Source organism: Chelonia mydas, chromosome 2 (assembly GCF_015237465.2).
Source record: "Chelonia mydas isolate rCheMyd1 chromosome 2, rCheMyd1.pri.v2, whole genome shotgun sequence".
Classification (NCBI taxonomy): Eukaryota; Metazoa; Chordata; order Testudines; family Cheloniidae; genus Chelonia; species Chelonia mydas.
The window spans coordinates 40,868,645-40,892,764 of record NC_057850.1 but is presented as its reverse complement, the minus strand read 5'-3'; the positions used below and the strand labels follow the sequence as shown (position 1 = coordinate 40,892,764).

The 24,120-nt window shown below is 47.1% G+C and overlaps 1 protein-coding gene and 1 long non-coding RNA gene across 3 annotated transcripts in view; one reads left to right on the top strand and one right to left on the bottom strand.

Annotated features, from left to right (window-relative positions):
- Nucleotides 1-6,175: 6,175 nt before the first annotated feature.
- LOC122464425 lies at nt 6,176-9,788 on the bottom strand. Its single transcript, XR_006288423.1, has 5 exons — nt 9,015-9,788; nt 8,781-8,864; nt 8,089-8,150; nt 7,340-7,590; nt 6,176-6,283 (listed from the first exon to the last, which is right to left on the bottom strand). It is a non-coding gene; the product is annotated as an uncharacterized LOC122464425 (long non-coding RNA).
- Nucleotides 9,789-11,129: 1,341 nt separating this feature from the next.
- Nucleotides 11,130-24,120, top strand: part of CPQ (carboxypeptidase Q) — a 253,374-nt gene continuing 240,383 nt past the window's right edge. The window contains exon 1 of one of the 2 annotated variants that reach the window (XM_037892236.2): nt 11,130-11,744. The gene's annotated coding sequence lies outside the window, so the exon portion shown is untranslated. The remainder of the gene's footprint in view (nt 11,745-24,120) is intronic. The other variant, XM_043539322.1, reaches the window with a different exon arrangement.

The following is a 24,120-nucleotide window of genomic DNA, read 5'->3' as shown; positions in this document are numbered from 1 at the left end:
TGTCATGGTCATATACTTTTGTACTTTTTTCATCTTATTCCTACTTGGTTATGTTTAATATCACAAATTATGTCTATTAAATCTTGTAGGATGTTATCTGGAAACCAAGACCAGAAAAAAGCTATTGATGAGGCTAATGCTTTGAACAGAGATTCAGAAGTGGCAGGGAAAACGCTCAATGTTTCTTCGTGTACATGCTTGGAACTTGCCTGTTTAATTATGAGGATTTCAGTCTTTGCATTATATTCAATGGCAGCATTGGCACAGACATAGACTTTCTGAAAATGTTAATTTCAGGTTGTAAAACTCAAAGGAGTACATACAGTTTCATTTATTATGGATATTATTCTTTATTCGTTCTTTTATTCCACCTTTGGAGGACCTCCGCTTGATTCAACTCAGACTCCAGAAGGAGAATTGAGAAGTGGAATATCTTTATATGAGAAGACAGACATGTTCCAAGTAGAAGAGAAAGGGCTCTGTTGGTTAGGATTCAAATAGCTGTGCAACCGATAGACGTATGGAGATGACAGCAGCATGCTTGCCTATGTTAGGCTCCGTCCTCAGGTCTGTTAATTTTTTCTTTTCTGATTTCTTAATTTCAAAACTAGGTGGGCAGAAGATTGAGCTGAACTACTTCTCACAAGTATATATCTTTGTATATACAATATCGGAGGTCTCCAGAGAAAAGAATCTCATGACTTCTGTTTGCTGCTGCCCCAAGTTCAGTGGTCATTTAGGAAAAATTAAAATTATTCTGCACTATAATTGTTGCTTTTTAACTGCTTACACTTCCTGGCAGATTTTCTGAAGCCATAGATCTTCACCAATTAAAACCAGGGTCAGTATTTAACAGGTATACCTCATTGCGCAATATTTAGTGAAATTCAATCAATACAATAACTGCTTGAAACAACTGTGCCAAGAAAAAGAAATTTCAGGCAAATGCTGTGCCATTGCTGTAAAATAAAATATTTGTTAAAGTGCCAAAATCAAGTCTGTCATGCCTACACTAATATTTCATTTGTATAGTCTGGCATCCACTCTTCTCCAAGCCCGTATTACTTTTGGTAGATTGAGTTTTCTTAAAGGTGCAGTGAATGCTATTTAGTTTAGTGGTAAACATTAAATGCGTGACAGGTTGTCTACTTTTTCTTCCTAAGCAGATCATTATTAAACTGCTTGAGTAACCAACCTTTCACTTCTGAATTTCAGATCCTTTGCTTTCCAGTTACTGTAAATATTGTATACAGCATTTTAGCATATATAACATAGATGTTCATTATTTCTGTTAAAATGGTTCTACACAAGTTCTCTATTATGCATATCTCAGATTTGTTTACAACCAGCAGCAATGACTATTTGAGTTCTCTTCTTTCCCCTAGACATCACCCCTTCAAACACAGCCCATAATATGCAGCGGAATTTGGAAAACTTTTAACTGTGTGGGCAGTTTAATAGAGCCCCAGACCCTCCTGAAATGTCACTTGTTTAACAAAGCAATCTGCAGTGGGAATGAAAACAACAACATTATTTATTGCCTTGAGTCACAATCTGACCTTTCCTCCTTTCCACTGCCAATGCCACACTGTGCTATTAGAACAAAATTCTAACAAAGCTCTCATCTTGATTACAAACAGTTTAGTTTTCATTCATAAATCTGGAGATCAGGCTTCTGTCAACATCTGTTTTCTAGCAATGGTATTAAAAAGGAAATTGGCATCTGTGCACAATTTCAGTCTTCTCTTAGACCGAAATTTCCAAGTGTCTTCAGTTTGCTGTCCTTTGTTCTCCTCCTGGATGTGTTCTAGCATTGGAGCCAGCACTCTGGCTCCTAATGAATGTTGCTTGGCAGCTGCTAGACTCAGATGCCAAGCTATGGAACAGTTCCCCCACCCCCACACCACCCTCTCCAGCAGTGGCATCTCTATATATGGGTTGGCTTCTTCTAAGGCCTTTTGGCTGGCCCCCACTAGTGCTTTTGTAGCAACTGTGAAACTCCTTAGCAATCTGATACAGCATTTCCTTGACTGATAAGTTATAGTACTTGTCTCAATGCAGTTTTATTGTGACTCAGTCTTGACTATAAAGACCTTGCTCCTTCTTATAGTTTTGCAGATGAAGTCCTATGTCATTAACTTAAGTGTCCATCTCATGTCATTTCTTTTATGAAAGAATATTAGTTATACTTTGAACTGTTGATATCTTGGAACCTCTGCTTCTCCATACATTTTGCCATTCCGTATTTTTAAGTTTTTCTCTTTTTGGTGAGTGTCATAGTAAAAAAAAAAAAAAAAAAAAAGTAATTGGATAAGTAACAACATGTAAAATGTTCTTCTAGTTTCAGAAAAATAACTTACCGTTTAACTACTGGTAGATATTTGATTCATGACTTTGGGTCATATCTTACCATCAGTTTTTAACAGAACTCCCATTGAAATCAATAGGGAGTTCTGCTTAAACAGAATTTTTATTTTTTAAACAAAGCTTCTGATTCTTTGGAGTGCAGAAACCATTTGTCTAAGAAAAGGAAGAATTTAGAAAAATATTCCTGTCAAATATAACCTGTTGGTATTGGAAGGATTGTGCTAGCACAGTATTGTGTATGGAAGGGCAAGTCTACACTACAAAATTAAGTCAACCTAAATTATGTTGACATACAGCAACCACAATAATTAAATCCTCACCAGGAGTGCTTGCACCAATTTAACTGTCAGTGTGAGGCATTGTGGGATGGCTTCTGAAAGGCAGCAACAGTTGATGTAAGCAGTGCACTGTCTACGCTGACACTGCGTCGACCTAACTACATTGACCTAAGTGCTACAACTCTCGCCGAGGCAGAGTTAAGTCAGTGTACTGGGCAAATTACATTGGTGGGAGCTGTGTTTTAGTGTAGATGCTGCAGAATTAGGTCAGCGTAAGCTGCCTTATATTGACCTAACTATAGTGTAGATTGGGCCTAAGAGAGCGGGAGAGTAGGGGTTGGGGAAAGAACAAGCATCTCTAAATACTAACTAGCAGTTCTGTGACAGGGAACTCTTATTCATATTATGTAGAGGTGTCCAGGGGGAATTAAGCAAACAGGAAAATTATTTTTCTTAAATTTGTAATCAGTTATATCACTTAACTCAGTTTGGTCAAGCATAGGTATTAAAACTTCCTGTAAATGCAAGTAACTTTTTTCTGTTGGTTTCAACAACAAGTAAAATGGGGACTCCAAAACTTGAATGTATTCATGCTTTACAACTTGGTTGTCCCTTCTATTTTTAAATGAACTTTCCATTAAATTAGTTTTGCTACAATTTTAACTCCCACCCATGCATTATAGGCAACTGATAGAAAACAGATTTACTGGCAAACCATGGCTGGATATTGTAGAATTAGTTTAATGGTAGCATTGTACTGCTCCAATTCTCCTCTGGCCCACGAAGCATTTTTTCAGTAAAAACAAACTGATAGGATGAGTGCCCTTTCCCCCCGTAACTGGGCAGGTCCCACGACCAGCCATGGCTCCAATAGAGACGCATTGCCCAGAACTGGAAAGGGCCCTAAGGGGCCAGAGCTGATAGTGAGGTATCTGGTTTCCTATTAATTCCTGTGGATCACCACGTTTGGGGCGAAGGCCATGAGGCCCATTCCATGGGTTGTGAGGGGTGTGGGCAGGGAGACCCTGTCCCAGCCACCCCACTTGAACAGATTCTCAGTGAGATTTCCTCAGCTGAAGAAATAATGCAGGCCTAAACAGTATCTTTTCTACATCCGCTCTGTGGGGCTGGAGAAGAAACATGTCCCCTTGCCTTGTTCCCAACCTCCCCCAGTCTCCACTCCCTCTTCCAGCATGCAGCCAGACCTGCTGAGCTCGATCCTGGAGATGTGTGCAACTGAGATGGCAATCATCCATGTCGGAAAGAAGGTGTGGGTGGGTGTGGAGGATTACCTGATATGGATTGGAGGACGGAGAAATGAAATGATTCAGCTGGTGGTTTGGAAGCATACAGAAGAAAGGATTTATGGAAAACATGGGCATCTAACTCTCCTCTGTATTTGGTATGACAGAGTTTAGCTTTTAAAGATGGTGTGAGAATGACCCCAAAACTGGAATTTTGGGCAAGCAGGAGGAAAGACAAAGGGAGAAGAAGTCCTGACAGCCTCTGTTCTCCACTGGAAGTTACAAAGCATTCAATATTTTGAGTTGCTGTCAAACTGCAGTGACTTTCCTTCCCTGGTACTTAATGAAGACAATATTTATGCAGGAGAGTGGGCTGATGTTAGTGCTGCATACCTTAGAGGATCATTAAGCCAGGGAGTTGCTATGTAGAAGGCCAGAGGAGGAGTTGTCTGCTGCAGATCCCAACCTTAACTTCTTTAAGCTACTCGCTCTCCCGGATTTGCACAGAAACAGGCCCAATCTCTGAGAGCAGACATGCTGTGGACTTGCATCTCTTGTACCTTTTATCATACACGTGGGAGGGATTATGGGGCATTAGGTATGGTTATGAGGTATTCCATATCTTGTTGTTCTCCTACTTTCTAGAGTTTGCATTAGGTTGGGCATGTTTGGCTTAAACACTAATTCCTTTGAAATAATAATCGTTTACAGAGTAGCCTATGGAGTTTGGAGATTTTGAAGTAAAGTGACAGCATGTTGTGGATGGAAACTGTTGTAAGTAGGCCAGGGTTGAAGTCCACAACCTCTCTTGACCAAAGGTCAAGCTGAATAAATCGACGTGGCCCCTAGTTCTGACAACTCACTTCCAACACTGAATGAGAGGAAGTAGGAATGTTTGTTTTAAAAAAAAAAAAAAATCCAGGAAAAATATTACAATACATCTAATTGTTTGTTTTACATAAATAGACCCTAAATTCACTGTCAGGCGTGATTTTAATGCTCTAAAATTTCTAATGTGGGTGTTCTGTGATTTTTTTTCTCATAGATCTTTTGTTACTTTGCTGTGTGCCAAGGACATTTTTGGATTAAACAAAAAATAAAGTGCATCTAACATGGAAGTATATAGAACAATAATTTCCACTAGACAGCAATTGTAATCCAATAGCAGCTTGGGGCTTCTCTTGTTGTGGGAAACTGAGCTTGCTGTTAACTAGGAAACAGAATTTTTCCCTATCCTCCCACTCCATGAGTCCCCTTGCGGTCTGAGGGTATAAACAAACCTTGGTGCATTCTTTTTAGTATTCCTTGGTGGAATGGAAGTGTCTCTCTAAACACAGCAGCTTTTAAGAGCTCTAGGAGGATATTTAGGAGAAATGGGAACAGATTATTTTTTGTGTTTCGTCTGTTGTGTCACAACAGTGGTATTAAAACTTGTCTTTATCTCTTAAAAAAAAAAAAAAAAAAAAGTGAACAAAGTTGATTTAACAACTTGTACACTAAATGGTATTATCTTTTCCATGATTGTAGTATTCCCCTGGGAAGATATGACTATACTTTTAAATGTTTGAAGCACAGGAAGTGCAGCAATAGTCTTGGTTCAAAGTTCCTGTGAAAACTTTTTGACACACACTTGTTTCTACTCTCAGCCCTCCCTCGAAGAAAAATTTAAAGTTTGCTTTTTGTCTTTCATCCTTACAATTTCTATTACTACAAAACTAAAGAACGAGAGTTCATTCTAGAAAGAAAGAAAAGTGGACAAAATGAGCATGCTTCCTTCTGAAACTAACAGATCAGCCCCGAAGTCAGGCAGCTTAATATTTTGTTGGGTTTTTTAAAAATCCAGCTGTGAAGGAATTGCTTCTGGTGACTCAGTCTCCCTTTGCTAGTAATATATGTTAGCCTTTTGGGCAAAGAAAATGAAACTCCAGCAGAGCAGTCGTTTATCCAGTTCTTCACACTCAGGTCTGCAACCCTTTCTTGGATCTATGTGAACCTTCTTCCCTTCTGTCAGGGTTCTCCCCTCGTGGTGCAGGGGCTCAAAATTAGTTCTTCTACCAGATCCTCATTCTCTGAGCTGCACCCCCATCCCAGATCTGTGTAAACCTCCACTTCTATTAGGGTTCACCATTCATGGTGTATAAAATCATCACCTTGCTGGTGCCTTAGTTCCACTATGCTTTCTTTCATATTCCCCTTCTGCCCCCCTTTGCACCAATCTTGTGCACTGTTAGGATGTGTGTTCTCCATGGTGTTGCATGAAGGGAAGGAAGCACAAGGCCTTAAGCGAGGGCAGAGCTCCAGTGCTTTCTTTAAATTCCAGTAGTAGCCGAATGCCAGCATTTGTTGGGAACTTTAGAACATTTCTCTCTTCTGACTGAATTGAAACCGCAAAGACTGACAGAAGGAAATAAAATCGGAAAGCTCAGTTACTTATGGGTCTGTCTATATATACACACAAGTATCTGCCAACCGTAGGAAATGCTTTACATAGAGACCTTTGAAGAGGAAAACGGGGAAACATCTTTTAATGCCATTGAAATACATTGAACTCAGGAGAACTTTTGGAGACACTGTGGAACAAATGGTAAATAATTTATTAAAAAATAGGGATTATCTTTCTACGCAGGGCTAGCTAGCAAATGGGAAATCTGTCCAAGCCTATCCTGCTTACTCTTACTTGTTTGTTGCTGCCATCTAGTATCACAATTCGCAGGAAACAAATAAAGATTGCTTATCATTCAAAAAACTTTGCTTTTGTTGCATAAAAAAACTACACCACACACACACAAATGCTTGCGTGGGCAGGAGTGGAGGCACCAGCGAAGGGCTGACTTTCACAGCTGTGCGTAAGACCAGCTATCATTTGAAAAGGTGTCCGGTGGGATGAACAGGAAAGTGAGAAGTCCCAGAAAGTGGAAAGGAATGAATGGGTAGAGTTTTGGGAAGGCATGGGAAAGAGTTCTGAATGTGCTGAAGGGGAGGGCAAGCACACATCTGCTCTGTCTGGAGCATTATAAGGGACTTCAGCATCTCAGTTTGCTGCTCCATAACTTTAATCATCCTTCTAGTTGCATTCCTAAGGAAGGCCTCATTTTCTTTTGTCCTGCCTTTCCATTTCCCTACACTGCCTGTGTTCCCTCTTTTCTGCATCTGAGTACTGCAGCATCTCCTGGAACTCTTCTTCGTTGCTCTGTCTCAGGTGCTTTCTTGTCTGCAGAGACACTCCACCAGGGTGTAGGGGATGCCTCTGAAGGATTGCCGAGTACCTCAAGGAAAGTTTCCTAGAGATCTCTCTGGAGGATTCCTGTGAAATCTCGGTGTGCATCAACACCCTGTTCTGCCATGCTACTTGAATGCACAGGGAAATGTCAGCACACAGAAACATAGCCAGGTTTGTACATTTCTGTGCCCTCAACCCACCTCCGCAATTCACAAAGCAAAACCACTTACCAGGGGTCTCCTCTCCTGCCTTTTGGTGACAAAACGTTGCAGTGTAGACAAGGCCTTAAGCACAGGTGTAAGTATTTGTAGAACTGGGACCTAGGAGAGTTGCCCGTGTCATACAAGAAGTCTGTGACAGAGCCAAGAATTAAATGCGGGTCTCCTGAATCCCACTCTGGTACTTTAACCATAACGCCATCCTTCCCTTCTTTAACAGTTATGATCCCTAGACATGCAGAGGAGACAATCAAGTCTTATAACTGCAAATGGAGAAAAAGAGCGTATCATAATATATTTAGCAAGGGACAGTGCAAAATATAGAAAAATATATATGGCAGTGGTTCTCAAACTTTTGTAGTGGTGACCCCTTTCACATAGCAAGCCTCTGAGTGCGACCCCCCCTTATAAATTAAAAACACTTTTTTATATATTTAACACCATTATAAATGCTGGAGGCAAAGTAGGGTTTGGGGTGGAGGCTGGCAGCTCGTGACTCCCCATGTAATAACCTCCCGACCCCCAGTTTGAGAACCCCTGATATATGGGGATTGGCGGAATAGGAATAACTTCTTTGGGACTGGTAGGTTATTGATGTGTTTCGAGCCCAGGGACAGATTTTTGTGTGGTGGTGATTGAAGGAAGTTGGTGTGGGTTTCAACCCATGGTTGAGAGAAAACAACAAAACAATTTCATAAAACTGTAGGTTCTGTTGTTGAGTCTATTGGTTGGTGACATCTGCTTGTGGTGCAAACACTTACTCAAAGCTAGCACAGTATGTTCTCTGGCCCTCTATGAGAATGGACGCAACTTCTCCTTCCTTCTGATCGCATGGTGGCAAGGGAAAAAAAGGAGATCCACTATCACTCCTTTCCATTAACTCTTTTATTATGAAAGGACTAAAAGAAAGTGTTAGGCCAGCAAAGGTGAATGGAGAAAGAAGGAAAAAGAGGTTGAGGGAATTAGTAGAAGAATGAACGGAGAAAGTGAGGTGATAAGATCCCATCAAGAATAACTGTGTTGAAGTCCCTCCAAATCCTAAAACTGGTGATGAAAATCACAGGATTGTAATATAGTTAGAAGGCAATTTACATAAATTTACTTAGCTAGACACTAAACATCATGGATTGAACAGAGACACTGGATTTATGGTTTATTACAACAATCTATAACCTATTATCAGTCCCCCCACAACTGTCTACCACACACCCCTTCCCTTTCTTCTCTCTCCTCCCCCTCGCCCACCCATGACTGAAGGGTGTTAACAGGCCACTTCACCTTAAATGGTCCTTTGAAATATGTGTTAACTACTTATGCTAAACAATCTGTTCTACCTTGTATTTAGCTGTGACACTCTGAGTACATTTCCCAGACCTGAAAAAGCTGTGTAGCTCAAAAGATTGTCTCTCTCACCAAAAGAAGTTGGTCCAATAAAAGATATAACCTCACCCACCTTGTCTCTCTAATATCCTGGGACCGACAGGGCTACAACACTGCATACATAAAATCCCTCAGGCAGACCTGCCCCACATCTCACCTTTAATTGGAAGGAAAGAAGGAAATCATTCACTGGCAGTTAATTTTAAAGTGCTGTGTGTGCGCGCTACAGTCACTCTCTCAGAGAATATTTTGTTGTTTGAGTTGCAATAGGACATTTATGATCTCACTAATCACTATCTAGACTCACCACTAAGAGACACTGGACCAGCAGCGTGTGACACAAAACTTCTTGGGCAGGATATGCAATGAATACTCAGAAACCACAGGAAACAAACAAGACGGACAAGAGTCACGACAGGTTAGTTTCGTAACATTTTGATTAAAACAGTTACTTCCTTTGCCTAAACAGAATTCTCAAAAACTGTGACAATTTAAATGTGAGAGATGTATTAATGTATGCTGTTTATGTGCAATGTTCCGTATATTGAGGAAGACGCAACTTATTATACACTGAAAAATACAAACAAAATAACCAGGTGGAGGGGCCAGTCTGGCAGAGATGGAGTGACTTTTTATAGTAATACCTTCTCCTCTTTCAAATCCCTCCTCAAAACACACTTCAGTGAGCCTCATCAGTATTACTTCCATTCCAACTAGGTGTTACAATTCATGGGAATCAGAGCACAATGTTGGATTGTAGAGGGAAGTTCTTCACCATTATGTATCGGACTGTCATAAAATTGCTTTCTAAGGCTCTGATCCTACAAACACTTGGGCATGTGCTTATCTTAAGCATGGGGGTAGTCTCAATGATTACATTGGAACTACTCGTGCTTAAACACATGCCGAAGTATTTGCAGGATCAAGGCCTAGGTTTGTCTTCTAAGATCTTGTCTACACCAGTGGCTCTCACCTTTCCAGACTACTGTACCCCTTTTAGTAGTCTGATTTGTCTTGAATACCCCCAAGTTATACATAACTTAAAAATTACTTGTTCACAAAATCAGACATAAATTCAAAATGTCACAGCATACTATTACTGAAAAATTGCTTACTTTCTCATTTTTACCATGTAATTATAAGATAAATCAACTGGAATATAAACATTGTACTTACATTTCAGTGTATAGTATATAGAGCAGTATAAACAAGTCATTGTCTGTAGGAAATTTTAGTTTGTACTGACTTCACTATCCATTTTTTTATGTAGCTTGTTGTAAAACTAGGCAAATATCTAGATGAGTTGATGTACTGCCTGGAAGACCTCTGTGTACCCCAAAGATGCATGAACCCATGGTTGAGATCCATTGCTCTAAACACACAAGTTGCATCAGTATAAGCAAATCTGTTTAAAAACACACACACTTAGTTAAACCAATGCAACTTTGTGTACACTAGGCCATAGCATAACGAACTGTGGCTGTACATCATAGTTGTCAGAGAGAACTAATGCAAAGACTGTTCAGAGCACATTGGCAACAATCAACCACTTATATTCTATTATCATTACTGAAAGATTTTGCAAGAAGGATATGAATGAAGAGCTTATTACATAGGGAATTCTGATGTAACGTCTTCTGACATATGTGCTAATTCCATTAAAAGGAGCATCTCTCCGTTGATATAGGTGTTCAGTGACATTTCAAAACTACAGTTATTGAACTAGGCCATTCCAGCAACTCCCTTCATCCAGTAATAAATAATGTAGCCATTTTTAACAGTGAAGGTGATTAACCATTGGAACAAATCAGCATGGGTTGTGGTGGACTCTGTCAGTGCCAAGTTTACAATCAAGGAAGTGCTGCGGCTTGTGTGATGCAGGAGGTTGGACTAGCTGATCACAATGGTCTGGCCTTAGAATCTGTAACAACCCAGGCCAAAAAAAAAAAAAAAATTTCAAAGGCCAAACTCCCTCCTGGCATAGGCGGTAGGTGAGTTCCCACTTCGGGCGGTCCCGCCCACCAAAGCCCTGAGCCCCAGAGAGCCAGCCTAGCCCTAGCACCAGGCCAAGCCACTGGCCCCAGCACTGGGCTGAGCTACTGCCCCCCCCAAGTGCCAGGCTGGCCCCAGCTGCCAGCTCGACCCCCCCCTACCACCACTGACCCCAGCACCGGTGCCTGAGCTCAGGGCTGCCAGCTGGAGCTAAGCCCCCACCCGCTTCAGGTAGACCCTCAGGGTGCAACATGGGTGGGGCCACGGCATAGGTGAGGGGAGGCTTAGCTGCCCTGGCCTGGGATACCCATCGCCTATGTTCTTGGTGAACTCCACAGGAGTCAATGGAAGGGCACCAGCAGAGAATGTGACTTTAGACCAGTGCTTAATCTGCAATGAAAGTGGTGCCAGGGCTCCAGCAATTTTTTTTACATTCATAACCAATGCAGCAAGCCCAGAGGTGCCGGGGCTACGAACTGCCAAAGCTGGCGGTGCCGGGGCCCAGCCCTGGCACAAATTAAGCACTAGGGAAGAGCTTCCTGCTCGCCCACCCGAGCCCCTCATAGCTAGTGGAAGGGCAGCAGCCTGCGGCAGAAGCCGGAGTAGCGACAAGCAGTGGGGCATGTGAGGAGCCTGCTCCCCGGGCCGGGCCGTGTGCGGGCAGGCCCCGAAGGAGAGGCGGCCGAGCTGGAGCTAGCTGGGGTCGGAGAGGGGAGCGGGCCCCCACCCAGGGAGGAGACGGCTGCTTCGCTCTTCGCCCTCCATTAGCGTCGGCTCTCGCGGCCGGGCAAGCTCTGCCGGACACCCCCGGCGGGCCTGGCAGCGGCTGCGCCTGGCGCTCTGGGCGGGCCCGGCTCTGAGCCCGGCCGGATGAAGAAGCGCAGCGGGACGCGGGAAGCTCTAGTTAGCGCCGAGCGGCTCCGTCCCGCCGCGCTTTGATCTGCGGCGTAGGTGGCGCCGCCTGCAGCTGCGGGCTCCTCTCCGAGGCAGCGCGTCGGGCTGAGCGGCTGCGGGGCTCTGGGACCGGTGGGTCTGCGCGGGGAAGGTGCGTGAGCCGCTTCTCTCTCCTCCGGCTGCTGCTGCTGCAGCTTGCGGGGGAGGCCGGGCTGCTGCTGCTGCTGCTGCAGAAGCCGCCGCGGGGCTCGGCCTGCCTGCTCGACTCCTGGGGCCCCTGGGTCGTCGCTGGCCTCTGCCACTGCCGGGGCTGTGGGCCCGGGCCCCAGTGCTGTCCCGGGAGCGCTGCCCCCCGCCTCCCCGTGACGGGCAGAGCCGCCAGTGGTGCCTGCATTGGCGCTAGGGGACCCCCCTTCCCAGGGCTGCGTGGGCGCCCAGCGGCTGCCCTGCTGCTTGTCTGTGTTCCCGTAGCGGTGCTGGGGCAGGGGCACTGCCTGCCTGCCTGGGGCGGGGCCGTATTAACCGTTTGTGGGCCTGGTGCCAAACATGTTTGTGGGCCCCCATGAGGGCAATGGAGCATGGTGCGGTGGGGCCAGCCCCCAGAGCAAGGAGCTGGCCTGGGGCATGGCAGGGGTGGCCCGCTCTGCCCAGCCCAGTGCGAGGGCACTATCTACTAACTGGCAGTTGCCAGATGCACAGTGGACCGCCCAGCCCTGTGCTGCCAGCATGCCCCTTTCCCTCGCGGGGCAGGCCATGCCGAGCCACACAACCCCCTCCCCCAACACTGGGAACCCCCCCCCCCCCGATTCCCTATGGCTGGAGCCCCCTTGGTCCTGCTATGCCCAGTGCCCCCCCCCCCCAGATCTGCCACAAATGCACAGCGCCCTGCCCACCACCACCCCTGTCCAGTGCCCCATTGCTCACAGCCCCACCACAACTGTTCAGCACACCACTCTGAACCCCCACTGCCTAGTGCCCCAACACACAGATCTTCCCTGCCCCCTCACAGCCCAGCACCCCCCTAGAGACCCACTCCTCCATGCTCTGCCTCGTGGCCATACTCATTGGCCCTGCTGGGAGGCAGCTGTGTCTGCCGGGCTGAGCTGCTAGTGCAGTCAGGGCTGGTCCTGAGGCGGAGAATCACTCTGGCCCCCCGGGAGTGGCACGATCAGCCAGACTGGGGCCTGCCCCAGCCAGCCTCCCTCAGCACCCACTTTCCTAGAGGGGCCCAGACAAGCTCCCCACACTGCCCCCCATCAACTGGCTGAGACTGGCCAGGCTTCTGCACCAGTCCCAGGCTGCTCAGCTCCAGGGAGGCAGGTGGGGCCGCACAGGTGGTGGGAAGCAGAGACTTCCGGAACTGGAAGTGCACTGGGGTCTGGCCAGGGGGCAAAGAGAATCATAGAAGATTAGGGTTGGAATAGACCTCAGGAGGTCATCTAGTCCAACCCCTGCTCAGAGCAGGACCAACCCCAACTAAATCATCCTAGCCAGGGGTTTGTCAAGCTGGGCCTTAAAAACGTCTATGGATGGAGATTCCACCACCTCCCTAGGTAACCCATTCCACTGCTTCATCACCCTTCTAGTGAAATAGTTTTTCCTGATATGCAACCAAGACCTCCCCCTCTGCAACTTGAGACCATTGCTTCTTATTCTGTCATCTTCCACCACTGAGAACAGACTAGCTTCATCCTCTTTGGAATCCCCCTTCAGATAATTGAAGGCTGATATCAAATCTTCCCTTTCTCTTCTCTTCTCCAGACTAAATAAGCCGAGTTCCCTCAGCCTCTGCTCATAAGTCATGTGCCCCAGCCCCCTAATCATTTTTGTTGCCCTCCGCTGGACTCTCTCCAGTTTGTCCACATCCTTTCTGTCGTGAGGGGCCCAAAACTGGACACAGTACTCCAGATGTGGCCTCACCAATGTGGAATAGAGGGGAATAATCACTTCCCTCGATCTGCTGGCAGTGCTTCTACTAATGCAGCCCAATATGCCGTTAGCCTTCTTGACAACAAGGGCACGCTGTTGACTCGTATCCAGCTTCTCACCGACTGTAATCCCCAGGTCCTTTTCTGCAGAACTGCCGCTTAGCCAGTTGGTCCCCAGCCTGTAGCAGTGCACAGGATTCTTCCATACTAATTGCAGGACTCTGCACTTGTCCTTGTTGAGCCTCATCAGATTTCTTTTGGCCCAATCCTCCAATTTGTCTAGGTCACTCTGGACCCTATCCTACCCTCCAGCATATCTACCTCCCCCCCGAGCTTAGTGTCATCCACGAACATGCTGAGAGTACAATCCTCCCATCATGCAGATCATTAATGAAGATGTTGAACAAAACTGACCCCAAGACCTAAGTTCCCTGTAAGCTGCGCAGCACGTAGCAGCCTATTTAGCACCGCGCAGGTGCTCAGGGAACCCGCCTGGAGACCTGCTGTGGCCAGGTACTGGCTGGGGGAGGGGCGCCCCTCCCCCTCTCCCAGCCCCAACCTAGCCAGGCCCCAAACCTGCCATGGCCAGGGTGCCCGGCCCTGCCAGGGCAGCCCAGCCCCAGCCGTGGCCTGGACCCAGGAGCGGCCCAGAGCCAGGCGTGGCTGGAGCGGCCTGATCTGGACCCAGGTGCGGCTTGTGGCGGTGCAGACCCAGAAGTGGCCTGGCCCAGCCCAGATCCAAGCATGGATCCAAGGTGTGGCCGGGGCAGCATGGACCCAGGTGTGGCAGGGGCAGCTTGGCCCGGCCCAGACCCAGGCCCAGGCATGGCCGAAGCAGTGTGGCCCATCCCAGCCCTAGCCGTAGCCAGGGTGGCGTGGACCCAGGCACGGCCAGAGTGGCCCTGCCTGGACCTAGGTGCACCCAGGGTGGCGTGGCCTGGCCTGGCCCCAGATGTGGCCAGGGCAGTGCGGCCTGGACCCAGGTGCAGCTGGAGTGCCCCTTCCCTGGCCCGAACCCAGCCCCGGCCCAGACCTGCTGGGGCCAGGGCAGGGGCGCCTGTCCTGCAGCCCCAACCCCAGAGCTGCCACAGCAGGAAGAGGCACCTCTCCCTCACAGCCCAGGTGTTGCTTCGGGGAGAGAGAGCTGGGGGGAGTCCTCTCGCCTCGCCGGAGCTCGCTCCCGCACCAAACCCCTCATCCCCAGCCGGAGCCCTCACACCCCTGCACCCCAACCCTCACGTATCACCTCCATATTGGTGCACGTAACAAAATTAATTCCGCACATGGGTGGGAAAAATTAGCGGGAACACTGCCCAGGACCAACCCCAGGGCACTCCAATTGATACCCACTGCCAACTAGACATCAAGCTGTTGATCACTGCCCGTTGAGCCCGACAAACTAGCCAGCTTTCTATCCACTTTATAGTCCATTCATCCGATCCATACTACTTTAACTTGCCAGCAAGAAGCCGGCGGGTGGGGCAGGGGGTGGAGAGGAGCCCTCGGCCAGCTGGTGGGCGAGCCTAGAGGAGCAAGTGGTGGGTGGGGTGGGGGAGCTGGTGGGTTCTCAGGGCACAGTGCAAGCAGAGCAGGCCGGGGCCCCTTCTGAGCATGGGCCCAGCTTCATGGAGCCACTGACGCCATTGTAAACCGGCACTGTCTGGGGGTGCATTAGTGCTGCAGAGGGTCCTTTGCACCCCATCCTTCCTGTGGCTTCTCCACAGGTCTCTGTGCTGTTGGGCCAGGCTGCACTTAGGGCTCTGCTCAGTCAGCACCTGGTGCCATTTTTTTTAAAAAGCACTTAAAGGGCTCCTGTTCATGGGACACTGTGTGATTATTTGGCTGAATGGCTTCGGTGGTTGCTCTTACCAGCCTGCAGCTGAAATGGTTCTACCAACAAGTCTTCTGTTCACATGTAGCTCCATATGGCTCATATGGTAAAAATGGTACCAGGCACTCAGTGCCTGCTGTCAGTTTGTGCCACTCTGTTGCCTCTTTCACCTGTTCAGTTGTGTTGGTGGTTTAGTGCAAACATTGCTAGCACAGCCCCAGCAGTACATTCAATCTTTCAAGCCCCAACATACCCAGTATAGCTTCAGCATTGCTCACCACAACTCCAGCGTCTCTCACTGTGCCTCACCCCAGTCACTGTAGCTGGGGTGTTTCTCCACCTTGTTTCCTTTCCAGGCCCAGCTCTAGCTCTCCCCCAGCTTACCCTTCTATCATTCACCAGATCATAGCATTCTCTGGCCCTCCAGATCCAGCTCTCTGGCTCAGAGAGCCAGCAGGCATCTGCTGCTGTTGCTTTCAGCCTTCAGCTCTCTCTGGCCTGGGGAAGTTTGTAGGAGACCCACTTTAACTGTTCTCCTGTCTTCTGCTTTAAGTGGCCTTATCTGGCTCCCCTGCTCACAAGGGAGTTCTTACCTGTGTCTCCTTCATGAAGCTCTCAGTTCTGCTTTTCTCAGTGAGCTCATGTTGCAGCTCCTTCTGTGGGTTCTGAACTCCCCTTATCTTTGGGCTGTCTCTCATTTCTACCTCTCAGGGCAGCTGTGCTCCCCTCAGACTGGAACAGGAGTGCTGGACCCCATTTCGCTTAAGGGGCCTGCTACCATGCTCAAAGATTTCCTTTTTGAGAACTATGCAAAAGAGAGACAAGTATAGAATGGAGAAGAAGAGAGAAGTGACATCAGGATAGTGGAAAGCTAAGGTGCAGCTCTTGGATATAAACGGACATCATAGAATGATTCAAAACCTGTGACTGATACAGAGTGACCCATGTTCTAAGAACGCATTATACAGTTTGGATACTTTTTGTACTTCAAGGAGAATAATTGGAAAACCAATGGTCTTTTGGGAAGCAAAAAATAACCTATTTTCAAAGGAGAGCATGACTCTCCTACACTTTTGAGAAAGATTAAAGACAAAATTTTGAAATGCAACCACTGTGGGTTTTTTTTTGTTTTTTATTTATTTTTTAATTCAACGTGCCCCAAAGGATCTCCAGATTTTTGGAAGTGCTTAGGTACCATTCATAATGCCAGTTGAAGTTAATAGGAGCTGTAAATAATACTTCTGAAAATCAGGCCCCAGGTATCTTCAGTTGGTCACCCAAAAACTGAGGCACTCAAAATCAGTAGCACTTTTGGAAAAATGAAAAGCAACATTCCCACTGCCTGGTTACTATGGGCCTGATTTTTCAAAGGTACTGAACGTGTGCAGTTTCCATTGATTTCACCTGGAGTTGTGAATGTCTAATTATTAGACTCTAATACCTCTGAAAGTTAAGCCTGATGTGCCTGCCTGTTATAATAATGCACAGATCCTCAGCAAAGGGAAAGTGTGTGTATTATGCTTTCCTAATCTCTTTCCCCCCCACTTTAATTTCTTTCTTTTAACACCCTGAGATTTGTGTCTCCACAAATGTACTTCCAGGAACACATGATATGGTATAGCCCCTGTGTAATGTGCAGCTCTCGGTATGACCATAAGCAAGACTGAGTCCATGTGTTGGGATGGAGGACTTACTAATAGTCTTAGCAGCATGTAGGTGTAAAGCTAGGGTGAAAAAGGCTGGTCAGATTTTGATTGGGTGGTGTTCGGGTTAGAATACAGGCTCTTATTGGAATTTATTCCCAGGGTGGTCTATTGTCTCAGGTTCTTCAGAAATAACTTTATAATCTGAATAAAAAGAGTCCACTTCATAAAATGTCAGTTATGTATTGTTGGTCTCTTGAAAACTTAAACTAATTTCTTCCAGTGTTGTATCTGCTGTGGCTTAGATGACAGCCATGAGTATTGCCCAGGATACAGTTTTTTAAAGCTGGTTGGACACTGTTTTGCAGACGAGGTTTGTGTCAAATATAGACAGACCCAAGTCTTGGCCAGCAGAAGTTTGCAAATTCACGCCAAATCTTTGGATTGCCTTGGCTAGTTCCTTGGTATTCAAACTATTGTTAACAACATAAAAATAAAGTACCAAGACAGACAAGAACAGATTGCAAATGTGAGCTGGGAAAGAACAACCTACCACTGACCATAGTTGGGAGACATCTGCCATTAGGGCACATGTGAATTCCTCTTATTTGGTTTATAGTATGGTTTTGCACACGTTGCATTCTTTAATGCCAAATAGTAAAGAAAGTGACTTATAAGGCCAAGTTTATTATTGATATAATTACCCAAGCACATAGGTACACTAGGGATTCATTTATTCATTTCTGCTCTAGTGACTAGTAAAATTTTTACTTTCTTTGTTTGAAGGTTGAAAGCTTGGTCTGGTCATTTATGCCATCCCTTCCAGTTGTGAGAGGTTAAAGGAGGAAGATGGCAGCACACTAAAGAAGTGGCAGCTGCAGGGGAAAAATATCTCACTTATAAAAAGTACCAAGCAATTAGAATCTTCAGATGTAATGAATAATAGAAGGTGCTGTGCAGCCTATGCATGAAATCTTGTCTGTCACACACAGTTTCAACAATTTTAGATACTTGTTTCTATGCACATGGAAGAGTCTCAAAATGTGAAATTAAATAGAAATCTTTCTTAAGCTGACCTGAAGTCGGTTATGTTTCCTCTCTAACGGATGTGATGAAGTCTTAACTAACTCATCTGTAATGTTCTAAACCCTAATTTCCTAATGAAGGAAAACTTCCTAAAGTTGTAATTTCCGACAGAATCTGGGGAAAAAATACTGGCCTTTGCTTTTGGTGTTAAAAGGGGGAAAATGATGTGCCATTTAAAAAAATGTATGCCTACATTTTGAAAAGTGACTAGAGATTTTTGGGTGCCCAAGCTTAAAAGGGGCACTTTTTAAAAAAATTCTCTTCCCCTCAAAGGTCCAGTGCTCAGTATTTTCTGGAAATCAAGCCTCCATTAAAGCGTCTCAGCTTGAACACCCAAAAATTGGGATACAGAAGCATTAGTTGGTTTTGAAAAATTAGGCTATATTTTTAAATGGGTGGGTTTCAAAACTTCATTTTGAAATACTGTCCCAGCATATGCAGTGGTCTCTATTAAAATGTCAGCATTTAAAAACAGGTATCACACAGTTTCCTCCTATATTGAGAATAGAAAGCTTATGTGGTAACTGGTAACAACTGGCAAATAGTGATTCTGATATTTTCTACTATACTGTCATAGATGGAGTGTAAAGAGAGAGACAATGTAGGCGAGGTAACATCTTTTATTGGACCCACTTCTGTGGTGAAAGGGACAAGCTTTCCTCAGGTCTGGAGAAGATAACCAGAGTGCCTGTGCTAAATTTATGATGGGACATATTAAGCATGAGGGTTTCACAGATGCCACTTAAAAGGAAGTGGACAATTCAGGGTTAGGAAGCAGCAGGGTATGTTACAAGTTGCTGTAATGAGCCACAATGTCTCTGTTAAGTGAATTTTTTTAGTGTCCAGCAGAATTTTGAATTTAAGTTCCCCGGCTTATCTTTTGAAGGTGTGCAGGTTTCCTTTAAGGGCAAGATCTGAGAGCTCAGATATGGAGTGATCACTTTGTGAAATGTGTTTGCCGTTGCCCCATCCCTTGCCCCGCCCCTTTCCTGAGGCCACTTCCTCTGTTGCTTGCTCTCCCCCACACTCGCTCATTTTCACTGGTTTGGGGCAGGAGGTTGGGCTGTGGGGGGGGGGAGTGGCGGTGAGAGCTCTGGCTGTGGGTACAGGCTCTGGGGTGGGGCGAGAGATGAGGAGTTTGGCATGCAGGAGAGGGCTCTGGGCTGGGGCAGGGGTGCGGGAGGGGGTGAGGGCTCCAGCTGGGGGTGCAGGCTTAGGTGGGGCTGGAGATGAGGGGTTTGGGGTGCACAAAAGGGCTCCAGGCTGGGGAAGGGGGTTGGAGTGTGGGACGGGGCATGGGCTCTGGACTGGCGGTGCAGGCTCCAGGATGGGGCCAGAAATGAGGGGTTCAGGGTGTGGGAGGGGGATCTGGGATGTGGTAGGAGGTTGGGGTGCGGGAGGGGGTACAGGCTCTGGGCTGGGGGTGTGGGCTCTGGGGCGGGGCCAGAAATGAGGGGTTCAGGGTCCGGGAGGGGGGTCTGGGATTGGGCAGGGGTTTGGGGTGTGTGTGGGGGGCGTAAGGGTGAGGGCTCCAGTTGTGGGTACTGGCTCTGGGGTGGGGCCAGAGATGGCGGGTTTGGGGTGCAGGAGAGGTTTCTGGGCTGAGGCAGGGGGTTGGTGTGTGGTAGGGGTACGGGCTCTGGGCTGGGGGGTTTCGGCTCTAGAGTGTGGCCAGAAATGAGGGGTTCAGGGTGCATGAGAGGGCTCCGGACTGGGGTAGGGAGTTGGGGTGTGGGCTCTGGGCTGGGCCCAGGGTTTGGGGTGCAGGAGGAGGCTCCAGGCAGGGGATTGGGGTGCAGGAGGGGGTGCGGGCTGCAGGTGGCGCTTAGCTCAGGCGGCTCCCAGGAAGCTGCCGGCATCTCCCTCCAGCTCCTAAGCAGAGGTGTGACCACGTGGCTCTACCTCTTGGCTCCAGCCGATTTGCAGAACTGATTGACCTCTAGGGCCAAGGCCTGGGATCCAGAAGTTTAAAAGGACTGGCAGTATAAAAAATAACACTCTCAGGTGGTGGAGGGATGTTGTTTGAGGGGGACCAGATGGAGACACAGGGTCCTCTGGAGTGTCTGAAGAAGCTTGGCGTGTTTAGACTACCAGTAAGGGAGGGTAAGCCTTTAGGTAAGATAGACATGCATGTATGTTGTTTTAAAATCCCTTTTCTTGAAATGCTTTGTACTTACTGTTAAAATCAACAATACTTTGGTTGTAAGAAGACTGTCTGGTCACTACACACACGACTGATCACAAACTCCTGAAGGGAAGAACCACAGATACTAAACCCAGTCAAACTTGCAGGATAAGCATGATTGATATACAGGGTACTGCAGTGTAGCCTAAGACCTGGTCTAAGAGTGGGAGAAATGGAGAATTTATCCTGGAATAGATAAAGGCACAAGGCCTGACACAAGAGAGGGTGTGCTGAGTGAGACCAGAAGGGGGTCAGATGCTACTAGCCCTGTGATGAGGACAATGATTTCATGGTTAAGGCAGTTGAAGGCTGCCCTGGAGAACTGGCTTCTATCTCTGCCTCTGCTGCAGAGTTCCTCTCTGATGTTGGGCAGGTCACTTAAACCAGGCTTTTTACAGATGGTCACTAATTGTATGTTTCTCATTTTCTGGGTGCCCAACTTGAGACAGCTGGGACCTGATTTTCAGAAATGCTGAGGATTGACAACTGCAACTGAAGTAATCAATGGCAGCTGTGCTTTGAACATATAAAGGGCTATATAATGCCAAGTGCTCTGAAAAATCAGGGCTTAGGGTGACTCACGTTAGGGACCCAAAAATTAGTGGACACTTGATAAGTTTGGCCTTAATTTCTCTGTGCTTCAGTTCTTCCTGTGTAAATTGGGGATGATTCCAATTTACCTCACAGGAGTGCTGAGAAAATTAATGTTATCAGTACTCAGATACTATGGTAATAAGCACCCATGATGAGAAAAGTCCACAAGGAAATTAATAATTCTGTCTTCAGAGCAGGGTTTGAATAGTGTGCAATAAATAAGACAACTTTATTTCTGACATTTCCTAACTTTTGGGTGCTTGACTTTGCAGCCTTAATAATGTTCTAACAACATAGTGTTTTGGGTTTAGTTTTTAGGTAACACTCCGCTTTTTAAAAAAGCAAACTGAAAAAAACAAATTCCATCAAGTGTCATCCTATTGACGTCCATATGGGTCACATCAGCAGGGTAGTGTCAGGAGTGAGCTCCTTCAGCTGAGCCTGAGGACTAGTCAGCCCAGGCTCCTGGCAAATTAAGGAGCTTAGCTGGATTGCAGTAGGATCACCTGATTGGTTGACCCACCTGATTGTCTCCAGGGAGCCAGGAGGATTGCTTTTAAGCCCAGGGGCAGGTCAATGGCAGCTCTATGTGTATACCCACAGATGTGATCAATCTTGGTCCAGCCTTGCTCACAGTTTTGCTTCAGTATGCTCTAGCCCTGCTTGCTTCTGACTCCAGCTTCTGACTCCAGCTCCAGCTCTAGCTCTGCTTGACCCCTGGCTCCTCTCCTGATTGCTGCTTCTGATTCTTGACTCCTGACTCCAACTCCAACCACTAGGCATGACCGCCAATGCCCCAGTGCTGACAGTTTGAGCAGCCCAAAAGAACCTGGGTTAGCTGCTAGGATGGACCCCATTAAAGCCAACATCTCCTTGGCAGAGCTAGTGGACACCTTGAAGAATCTACAGACTCAGATCAATGCCCTGCAGGTGCATAATGCTACCTTGCAAATTCAAGCTGTGTCACCTGTGATCCAGACCTACCGAGAACTTGAAGAGACCTTTACCCAACAAGCTTTATGGTGACTGGGGACATTCTGTGGGTTTCTAAACCAGTGTCATCTCTTGTTCCTATTGTGCCTGCAGACATTTCCCACCAACAAGACCAAGGCAGCGCTTATCAGCTTGCAGACAAAGGGGGCATTGCCCTGGGCCTCCCCAGTCCTGGAAAAGTCCAGTCCCCTCTTGAAGCAGTTTGAAGAATTTGTCCAAGCCACGTTGGTGACCCGAACCACTTTTGCAGGGCAGAGTTCTGCAGTTCGGACCCTAAGGGTTAGCCGATAATTACGCTCAGTGCCGTCATTTTTGGCATGGTCTTGATGATAATGTTAAGGATGAGATGGCTCAGATAGGGCCTCTGGCTGGCCTGGTTGCTTTTACTGATCTGTGTGTGATAGGGTGTCCACCCACACAGGACTGGAAGGGGTTAAGGTGGCCAGGTAGGCCTATTAACTCCACAAGCTGCATCTGGAGGAAGAAGCAGGGAGCAGGGAATTGATTGCAAGCAGGTTCAGCTGTGCAGGAATAGATGGGGCCTATAAAGCCAGGAAGCTGGCAACAGGCAGGAGCTGCTGCTGGGAAAGGGCAGTCACTCCCTGAGAAGAGGAAGGGAGGGTTTGGAGCTGGTCCATCCGGAGTAAGAAGGGGAACCAGGAGTGGTAGAAAGCAGTCCAGGGAAAGAGCAGAGAGGGCTGAGAGAGTAAAGCCCAGAACTGCTGCGTTGAGGGTCCTTGGACTGGAACCTGAAGTAGAGGGCGGGCCCAGGTTCCCCTACCAGCTACTGGAGTGGCACCTGATGCAGTGATGGGAAGACTGCTTAGGAGTGCTGAAGGAAAGCCTTTGATATATCCCAGAAGGGGAAAAAGCTGAATGATGTAGCTGGAGGTCTGAGTCACGAAGAGGACGCTGCGGTTCCTGGGATGAGAGAGGAACTGCAGACCTGAGAAAGAGGGTGTGATGGTGTGTGACCCCAGGAAGGGGTGTCTGCCTCAAGAACTAATCCCCAGAGCGACCAGGAGGAGGTGCCAGACAAGCAGCAAGTGGTGCATCCCATGACACTGTACATTAACATCTTCCTTTCATTGATCTGTGAATTAAAATTGACAAATACCGCCAAGAAAGAAAGATGGTGCTCTGAGTCATGCAGGTTTTGACAGTCAATCTCCTGTGCCCACCTCACAGACTGAACCCATGTAGGTCGATATGGCCTAGACACCCTTTCTGAAGGGGAGAAGTCTCAACGGTGGGTGGGGGTGGGAGGTATCCCTGTCCGTATTGTGGACAATTAGGAAATTACATTTCATTCTGCTCATGGAAGGCCCGATTCACATCTTGATCAGGAAACATACCAGCCACACTAGAGGAGTCTGGGCGAGACCAGTTTTCCTTCCCTCATTTTAGCATGCAGAGCACGTACCTGTCCACAGGAGTTCTTATAACATCCAGCCAATGGCCAACATCCCTCCAGCTTCCGTTTTGTCTGACCATGCAGAAGGTCAGTCTAGAAGTGCTGGTCGATTCCGGCTTCTCTAGGAACTTTATGGACTTGAAGTTTGCCTGGGCACAAGGGATCCTGACACACAGCAAGGCTGTTCCTGACCTTGTGGAATCTGTTGATGGGGCCCTCCTCTCACCTGGCTTGTCATGCAAGAGATAGCGCCCTTGGAAGTCACAACCCTTCAGGGTCATTTTGAAACCTTTCAGTTTGGCTTAGTTTGCTCCCTGCATTTCCCAGTCACTTTTGGCATCTCATGGCTCACTAGACGTGCTCCGTCTATTCACTAGGGAATAGACATGGTCTGTTTTTGCTTGGCATTTTGCCAGCATTCTTTTTTTTCCTTGAACTCAGTTCTGTGATGGAGGCCATTTGTAGTTTAAACCCAAAGAAACCCAACACCCATGGGGATCTCGGAATAGAGGAGGATCAAGTCAGCAGAACCTCTGTCCACACCTGCAGCTCCCCTGGTGCTCCCAGCTGTACTAACCAAGTACAGGGATTGGGCAGATGTCTTCAATAAGAAGAAGACTGATATATTGCCACTATGATTGCCCTATTGACCTTCAGCCAGGAGCTGAGGTTCCTTTTGGATGTACCTATTCCCTCTCAGAGCCTGAGCTGCAGGTGCGCCAAGAATACCTTCAAGAGAATCTGGAAAGGGGGTTCACCTGCACATCTATGGCCCTAGCAGGAGCCCTAGTTTTTTTTTAAGGCCAAAAAGATGGCTCCATGTGCCCATGGATAGACTATTGAACCTTGAATA